Source organism: Lissotriton helveticus, chromosome 6, assembly GCF_964261635.1.
Source record: "Lissotriton helveticus chromosome 6, aLisHel1.1, whole genome shotgun sequence".
In the NCBI taxonomy this organism is placed as follows: domain Eukaryota; kingdom Metazoa; phylum Chordata; class Amphibia; order Caudata; family Salamandridae; genus Lissotriton; species Lissotriton helveticus.
In genome coordinates this window covers 363,108,914-363,117,157 of record NC_136067.1, presented here as the reverse complement: position 1 = coordinate 363,117,157, position 8,244 = coordinate 363,108,914, and the positions used below count along the sequence as shown (strand labels likewise).

The following is an 8,244-nucleotide window of genomic DNA, read 5'->3' as shown; positions in this document are numbered from 1 at the left end:
TCAGCTGTGACATTACTTTTTCCAGGTACGTAAATAATCTCAAAATCATACTCCTGAAGACGGGAAGTCAACCGGGCTATCTGAGCAGTGGAATTCCATCCACCTCCAGGAGATAAAATCCCCACAAGAGGCTTACGATCCGTTGTAAGTGTGAACCTATTTCCCCACACATAATTGCGAAAATTCTCAACCGCCCAAATACATGCTAACAGTTCTCTTTCAATAACTGAATACCTTCTTTCCGTGGAAGACAAAGTTCTGGACGCAAATGCAATGCACCACTCTTCCTTACCAGAACACTGACTTAGAACACCTCCTAACCCATAAAGGCTGGCATCCACTGTAATGATACATTTTTTATTAATGCAAATAGATTTCAGAGTGGGAGCATTTATAATTTCATTCTTAATTTGTTCAAAAGCAAGATTTTGTCTGTCGGTCCAAATAAAATTAGCTGAATTTCTGGTCAACTCTCTAAGGGGTTCCATTTTAGTGGCAACATTTTGTATAAACTTGCTATAATATTTGCATAAACCTGCGAAAGACAGTAACTTCTCCTTGTCATCAGGAGCATTAACAATAGCATCAACTAAGGCCTTCTTGGGTACAACACCATCCCCAGAAAGAGTATGACCCAAATACTCCACTGACTTACAAACAAACTTGCATTTACTAGCCTTGAGTGTTAACCCAAATTGTTATAATCTGGAACAAACCTCTTTAAGATGGGTACAATGTTCACTGTCATTTTTTGACAAAACAAGGATATCATCCTGAAAGCACTTGACATATGACCCCACATCTTTAAAAATATGATACATAGCCCTTTGAAAGACCGAAGCGGCCGATGCCAAACCAAAAGGCATCCTTTTAAATTGAAATAGGCCATGAGGAGTAATAAAAGCCGTAAAATGTTTAGTCCTCAGTAAGCTCGATCTGATGGTATGCGGACCTGAGATTTAATGTGGAAAAGACACACGCACCATCCAACATGCTAACCATTTCGTTAATATTGGTAAGTGGGTAACAATCAGTGACTAAATAAGTGTTCAGTGCTCTCAAATCCACAAATAATCTAATACTTTTATCCGGTTTAAGTGCCAAAACAATGGGAGATACCCACTCTGAAGACTCTACCTCCTCAATTATGTCATCCTTAATCACAGTATCTAACATGTCTTTAAGATCATTTCTGATGCTTATAGGAACTCCCCTTAACTTCTGTCTGACCGGAATGGAATTGGGTTTCACTTTAATTCTGTGACTAAATCCTTTCAGTTTTCCCAATTTGTCAGAAAATACACTTGGAAAACATTGGGGAAAATCAGTAGGTGCTGTGATGCATTTAACTCAACTTTTGACATAGATACTGTAGGAACCGAAACAGGATCTTTCAGCCTAGGATTAAGAATAATACCTAATTTGGCCTGGTCCCGCCAACCCAACACATTCACACCTTTGTAAACCACATATAATTTGATGACAGCTGAACTGCTTTTAAAAGAAATAAGTACTTCCTTAAAACCAATTAAATCAATTTTTGAACCATCAAAATTATAAGCAATGATGTCTGGTACACACAAAGCATTAGTATCCACCATATCACCAAACACTTCTATACAATATTCCCGTGCAATGATGGTCCATGGAGAACCCGAATCCGCCATGAGTTCCAAAACGTTGCCCAAAATACTAACTAAACAATTGGGAGAAGGTATTTTGTCCGTCTGTGATGCATCAAACTAGTCCTGGATTGATACAACAATACCAGACTCAATGGTATCTGAAACAAACTTCCCTTCGTCAGAAACACAAGAGACTTTACCATTGGTTATTTTTGAAGAAGAAAATGGTGGCTTCTTAAAGTCATGAAAAGACTTAATAGTGTTCTTACATATTTTAGAAATGTGTCCCGAACGACCACACTTGTTGCATTGCTTACCCTATAGCAGGACATTGCGGGAAGGAAGCAATATGATCAGGATTACCACACCTGTAACAATAATATTGCGTGCTCTTACTATCTTGTTTGTAAACATGAGGATTTTTAGACTCTTGAGACTTGATAGTACTAACCTCGCTGCCAGAAGTAGACGCATTAGAGGTAGTAACTTTGTCAAGAGACTTAATCCATTTATCAGATTGGTCAAGAGCTTTAGCTGTACTAATTGCTGTTTCCAAACTGGGATCACCTAAGATCCACAATTGTTCTTGAACTTTCTTGTACTTTACATGTACTAAGATTTGATCCCTGATCATTTCATCAGTCATCAGACCAAAGTTACAATGTAATGACTACGCACAGAGAGCAGTTAAGAAGTCATCAAAACATTCATTTTCATCTTGAACCCTGGTATAGAACTTGAACCTACTAAGTGCAACACTGGAAATAGGTTTGAATCTGCCCTCAATTCTCAAAACCACTTCATCATATACATTAGCATCACCACCTGATCTAACAGGAGGTAAGGTTCTGAAAACCAATTGTCCTTCTGATCCAAGACAATGTAAAAATATGTTCTTTTTTCTTTCAGCAGACATGCGTTCTCCATCCATTGCTTTGAGGTAAGTAAATAACTCCTCCTTCCATCTTGTCCAAGGAATAGGTGGTTCACCTTTAGTCTGCAAAAACTTGGATGGAGGGTCAAATTGGATAGTGTTATGATACACTAGTAATGATGCTAGAAGAAGAAAACTCAAACAAATCCTAACAAATAATATAAATATTGTTCATAAATCTGAAATACACAGATGCTTCCTTACAACTTTTGTGATAAAATAGTCTAGAAATTCCTGAAATTGCTTGTCGAATCTAACTTCCAAAAACACTTCTAAAAGTCATATAACTAAATACGGTGAGTATGTCCATAAAAATCCAATAGATGGCAGACAAGCAAAGCTGCTGCGAACAATCACTTCAGAATGAAGAAATTGATGTAAATCGGTAAGTTTGTTTAAAATGAAGTATTGCCATAGTTCAGTAAGTTCGAAAACCACCAAAAGCGTGTGTATAAAGACTGTCACTATAAAAACACACGCGCACACAAACGGCAGCAATAATCCATACCTGAGCGCTGTTCAGTAAATGTAAGTTCAATCGCCGTCTCCATCTCCAGTAATCATGGCGGAATGCCAGTTACTATGGAAACGGTAAAACAAAATGGTGGAGGCACGTAAAATGACGTGCGTGATGATTTGCAGGCGTGACTTGACTTGCGCGATGACGCGTGTAGTACGCGATGACATACACAATGACGGTGCTGGCAGATAGCAAAGAAACGTAGAAAGCGCTTACCGGCAAATAGATGAAAACACAAAAAAATGCAGAAATCCGGATTGGAACATCAGAAATCAACGGGACTCGCACAGAACAGGTGACAACACTGCTTCACCAGTACAGAGTTAAGATGAAGTCATCCGTGGGTCAGCTGTAGATCCAAGGCAAAATGAAGGTATTTTTCCGCTCCTGTGCTAAAATTGACGTGGCTGGACGAAATCTTCAGTACCTCGTCACCATTGTTGAAATGAGGATCCAGAAGATTCAAGTAAAAATATAATATTTATTTTAGAGAAGCTTAGCGGTAGAACAGCACGTCCAATAGTAAGTAAAAATACAGTTAACTGTTAGAAGTGGAATCTGGAACCTGGTATGTAAGATGCAGGCATCATTACATTCCATGTTCCAGTATACAGTGTACAGACAGTATAATGCAACAGAGGAATGAACCAAGGAAAGAATGTAACATACGTCCTTTTAAATACGTCTTTCTTGTAAATATGTCCTTCTTGTAAATACGACCTCCACCTCCGCCGCTTGACTACCCCGCCTGGTGACGCAGCCTTGCCCCGGAGAAGCCAGGGAGCGAAGGCCCAGCCTCACAGGTATAGGCAAATCGAAGCAGTGGCCTTTTATCCCTCTGGACGCAGCCTGGCTCTGGACAAGTCAGAGAACGCAGGCCCAGCCCTCAGGGTTTCAGGTGTCGTTCCTCAACCTCAGCAGACCAGTATATTCCCAATCTTAGCCAAAAGGCCGAGAAGCGATACCCAGAATGGTGCCAGAATGAACGACTCCCAAAGAAATCCACCTGGCTGACCCGGACCGGGGTCTTCCCTTGCACCGTCGCTGGCCGCCCTTTCGCCTCTTTTTCTGACTCCCAGCAAGAGCTCAGCATGTGCCAATGGAAAGGAGGCCCCGGCCTCAGGCCTTCTCCCGGCTCCCAGACTCCTCCTCGGCTGTCGCCTCATTAGGCGTCACTTAGCATACTCACGTTGTCCTCTTTCTAGTATTTGCATGCCCCGCCCCTTCCTGCGCACTGCTTCCAGTGGGCTGGCCAGAAAGCCTGGCAGCAAGGGGATGCTGGGAATCAGCCCAGGATGCCCTGGACAGCTACCTGAACGGAAATGGCCGGCTCCTCGCCCTCGCTTGCCCGGGACACTGCTCCCCTGCAGCCTAAGGCCTATTGATAAGGCTTCGGGGACGGGCGGGGCAGGCAGAGAAGGAAAAGGACTCTGTATTTTTCTTCTTGCTCAGTGAAGCCAAGGGCAGTGTCCACTTATCTGCCAGCCAGCCTGCCTGCCTGCCTCCCTCTCCTCCCTCTCCTCCCTACCCTCCCCTCCGTCCATCCATCCATCCATCCATCCATCCATCCATCCATCCATCCATCCATCCATCCATCCATCCATCCATCCATCCATCCATCCATCTTGCTGGAAACCTTCTTCCATTCTTTCCACAGTGAAATGGCTCCAAAACCAATGAAACTCTGCTGCTGGAAAAACAGTCTTTTTCCGACGTTTCTCTCTTTTCAAAGTGCAGCGTCTGGATGGAGAAGGGGAAAAAAAAGAAAGATTTTTTTTTTAAACGCGAATAAATAACGCACGGCCTGGGTGCGGCAAATAAGTCAAATAAATACCTAAATAAGGCAAGACACGGTGACCAGTTTGCTTTTATTCACACGCAAACACAAGAGTGCCACTTTACAGGGTTTGGTGGTGAAGCGCTTCTTTTGTTTTCTCGTCTATTTTTCAACAGCATTGTTTTCCCGGGTGGGGAAGTGCACAATTCCTGGAGGTACTGCAATACCAGGTTGATGCGTGGAGTGGACAGAGCAAGCTCCTATTCCATCTCCCTGTTCTAAAAATCTATTTAATATATGGTCCCCAAATAGAGGACGTATCAGATACTAAACTGATAAGAACAGATTATTTTTTTTGGTAAAAATATATCTTTTATTTATAAAGTTTTGGGTGCATGATACATTTTAACCATCCCTTGTAGGGTGGTGTACTTTTTACCAATCCAAAGTGTGGTGCTCACAGGCATGTACCTTGGTGGTTTTCATCTAGATACTTTATTATGTTAAGACTTACCCAATATTGGGGGGTCTTTTATGAAGCTTTTATTAGCCATTTGGCCCAATTTTTATGTTTCTATATTTGGCTGGCTTCTGCCTGGCCTACTCTTTTAATGTCATACATTACATATATCATTGCTTTATTGAAACACAGTTTTAGGCATTCATTTGTCAGCTGTATGTGTGAGAAGAGTAATAGGTTTCCTGGAGATCCACAGAGTTTCTTTCCCTGCATTGATTATTTTCCATGCGATATCTTTGTCTGCGGTGGGCAGATCCAGGCCGCAGAGAATGTTCTCATGTTGGATGTTTGTCATGGATGTGATGTGCTTCAGTAGCTTTCCCAATTTTTTCCAGAGTTTTTGTGCATATGGGCAGTTCCACATTAGATGAGTGTTCTCGCCATCCATCCCTCTGCGGGTTGGAACTGTCTGGTGGGGAGGCATTCTGAAGAACCGGGTTTTCTTAGAACCCAGCGGTGCCAGGGACACACCCGAAGTCTTCGAGTTCTCCTGTCTTGGAATACAGAGACACGGAATACTTCTGGATGGCGTCAAAGATCAAATTTATTAGCTGCAGCTAGTAACAGTAATCCCAGCAATACAACACGGTGTACAACTCAAGAAATTGCTCAATTTTCGTAGAGCAAGACATCACCTTTTATCCTACATTTGCTCATTACAAATGCACACCCACTGCGACAAATACTGACAAATGAAATACATTTTCCCACACATTATCACATCATAAAAAGCTCACTTTGCATTGTACCAACCCACAAGTTAATTATTAGGAATGTCCAAAATTCAATTTCCACAAGCTGGACAAACCCATAATTGAAAGCACTACCCATGTAATGAAAAGACATAAGGAAAGAAACCAATTCAGATGTTGAATAGGATAAGATTTGTGCAAGCGAACTAAAAGTTAACGATATCCTGAACATTGTTTGGCAATTTCAGACAACGATCAGCCAGGGAAATTGGCCTCGCAAAGGGTCAGTTTCAGGAGACTAGGTCAGCGTCTTTGCAGTTCACTCACAAGTCAGAAAAGGCCTAGTTAATATGCACATGAACAACGAAGCCCATGCAACTTTGTTCGTTCGGTTACCTCCACGGGCCTACGTGAGGGCAACACAAAAATGGCGTCACGCACAACGCAAACAAAGTGGAGTCTGGTTCGGAAATCACGGAACCTCAGACCTCCTTTTGCCATTACGTAGGCAATAACCTAAACTCATGTCAATCTGAATCCAGGTCTATATCTATTCTCATCAGGTCATCAAGGTGTTGCTGAGGCATCCTCTTATTATCCTTCACTTCTCTTGGGACGGGTCTTCTCACACAGCACAGACTACAAATGGTGGGACCACACTGATGCACAAACAACACGAGAAAATGATAGCTAAAACCATACCAAGGAACGTCAAACTCTTCCATCCCCATTTAGACAACAGTCCCCAAATCCATCCAGTCAATGACCAGTTCCTTTCGTCTACATGTATAGACTCAGCGGACTTATGTAACTTCAAGATGGCTTGGTACACTGTCGGGGCATTAGCTGTTATGAAAACACAGCAACTAGACCCGATCAATTTACATACCCCACCTCTATCTGCAAGTATGATATCTAAAACCATACGGTTTTGTAACATCATAAGATGATCCGCCTGAAGCTCAGCTGTAATGTTGCTAAGAGCACCTGCAGTTTCATTTATAGTGGCCTCAACCACTCTCGTAAGCTGACAAATATTCCTACTATTGGCCATAGGACCCCAAAAGGGCACGAAACCCTTAAAGAAGTCTTCAGCTTCTTGTGCGACAGTATCTTTCGCATCGATAACACCTCTACCATATCTTGTCTTGTGGTAATTGAAAACAGCAGTGTATGTAGGGGGAAGCAAAAATGCCACATAACATATACCTGAAAAGTTAGATGGCAACCATGTATATGCTCTGTCGTGACAAACAAAATACGTGCCTTTAGCTGGCACAAACGGTGGAGATTTCTGGGACGTATAGACATAGGTGTGAACACACACACTCTTACCAAGCTGAGCTCTCGGATTCTGACCATTACCTTGCAGACAAAAATGACCTCGGTGGGGTACAATCCAAATACGGGGAGACCTTTTTCGTCTCTCCTTCTCTGTCAGGCTTATGCTATGTTCAGTCTTGTTCCAACCAATATATGCTCGTACCTCATCCTTAGGGATAGCATGATACGCATCGATATCTCTGATCGTATCTACTATTCCCTGTATCAAGGCATTATTACTCGCATTATCTTTGACGGAACGTACAGGAGATGCTTCGTTCGCATAAATAAACATCGCTTGGAGCGCCCACACTGACCCGTTAGGTGAAAAAGGCAAAACCAAATATGGCATTCCCTTATCTGTCGTATGCGGCATAAGACCACATACCCAGCAATTCGTTGTATTTACTACTTGCTGATGCAACAATTGTATAAACGAATTGTTAACAAATTCTGATCTTCGTGTCTGTTCATGTTCAGGCAACGTATGAAACTCATGTGGAGAAACAGTAGAAAAAGAAAGAGTAGGTTGGGATGTAGATGCAAACGTATGTTGAATGGCATAGACAATCCAAACCACACAACCCAATATAATATTCAAAAGCATCAAGAAACACAATATCAAAAAACATTTGCTATGAACCAATGTACACATTTTCATTTTAGCATCAATGTTTTCAACACCCTTATCAGATGCAAAAGACTCAATCCTCTAACGTGCTGCTCACGGCTATTACCTTCTTCACTTAAGTGTGCGTCAAGATCGGACTAACGACCATGAACCACAGACCTTTTGTCAATTCGCGGCTCACCCCTTAAGGCTGTACCGCGACCCTGCAGCTGAGTCCAGATG

General features: G+C 42.2%; 1 pseudogene; it reads right to left on the bottom strand.

Annotated features, from left to right (window-relative positions):
- Positions 1-5,049: 5,049 nt before the first annotated feature.
- LOC144764395 (U2 spliceosomal RNA) lies at positions 5,050-5,226 on the bottom strand (annotated as a pseudogene).
- Positions 5,227-8,244: the final 3,018 nt, after the last annotated feature.